A 1,185-nucleotide genomic window follows, 5' to 3' on the forward strand; every position below is an offset into this window, starting at 1 on the left:
CTTGAATAATCTTTCACAATTCAACTGAAAGCAGCCGGAATGTGCAACTTTGAGAGGGGCTGTCTGCACGGTCAGGGCTGGAAACGGAAGTGAGCGAGCGAAACCGTAGTGTTCTGTGTGTGTGTACAACTGTACAGAATAACACAAATGTAACAGGACTTTGTTACATTGCATAACAAATGCGAATTGATCCATTTTTCTACGATTTAAATGAACATGATTTACAAAATCTTTCCGCCCGGTTTCGAACCGGGGACTTTTCGCGTGTTAGGCGAACGTGATAACCACTACACTACGGAAACGCCGGATAAACCTTTGGCAATAAATCTATGAATCTATGAAGAAAGTTATTTAACTTTGACTGTCACCCAGCAAACATGTTACAATTTCCTTCAGTGTGCAACACACATTTTTGTTCGTTTTAATACAATTAATAAGATTCTCACAGACTTCAATTGTCTTTGTCAGAACTGAAATCCCTGACTGGGAATCAAACCTGATTGTTTTCAATGATGATTGGATTGTCCTATGAGGAGAGATTGAGTAGATTGGGCCTATAATCTCTGGAGTTCAGAAGTACGAGATGTGTTGTCATTGAAAGGTACTATTTTCTTGGAGGGCATGAAACGGTAGAAGATGAGAGGTTGTTTCCCCTGGCTGGAGAGTCTCGAACTAGGAGGCAGAGTCTCAGGATAAGGGGCCGGCTATTTGAGACCCAGATGAGGAGACATTTCTTCACTCAGAGGCTTGTGAATCTTTGCAATTCTCAACCTCAGAGGGCAGTGGATGCTCAGTCATTGAGTATATTCAAGAATTTGGGAGTCCTTTTACACAGAATACAGAAATTAACGTTTGTGTGCTCATCCTTTATATTGAGCGGTTTCTCGTCCTTCAATCGGTGTCAGCTTTCGCCCAGCTGTTACTTCACAGCACCAACTTCTTTGTAAGTTCGAACTCTGTCTCACCCCGGGCGCAGTCTGGGCTTTTTTCAATCCCCTTCAACACCGAAACACATTAAAGCAGTGATTTTAATTTAGTAGTGTGATATTTTTCGAGGCACCATTAAATGATTCAATAATTTATTCCTATCAGTGTTGCAGGCTGGGTTCGATTCACGGTTAGGGAAGAAATTTTGATATCACCGTTTCTTAGTCATGAATGCGATGTAATTTTATTAAATTAATT

At 40.9% G+C, this 1,185-nt stretch overlaps 1 non-coding gene across 1 annotated transcript; it reads right to left on the reverse strand.

Moving 5' to 3' along the window:
• Window positions 1-229: 229 nt before the first annotated feature.
• Window positions 230-302, reverse strand: trnav-aac (transfer RNA valine (anticodon AAC)). The gene has a single exon. It is a non-coding gene; the product is annotated as a tRNA-Val (tRNA).
• Between the last annotated feature and the right edge of the window lie 883 nt (window positions 303-1,185).

Source organism: Somniosus microcephalus, unplaced genomic scaffold, assembly GCF_052327205.1.
Source record: "Somniosus microcephalus isolate GS21.2 unplaced genomic scaffold, FLI_Smic_1.0 scaffold39, whole genome shotgun sequence".
Taxonomy (NCBI): domain Eukaryota; kingdom Metazoa; phylum Chordata; class Chondrichthyes; order Squaliformes; family Somniosidae; genus Somniosus; species Somniosus microcephalus.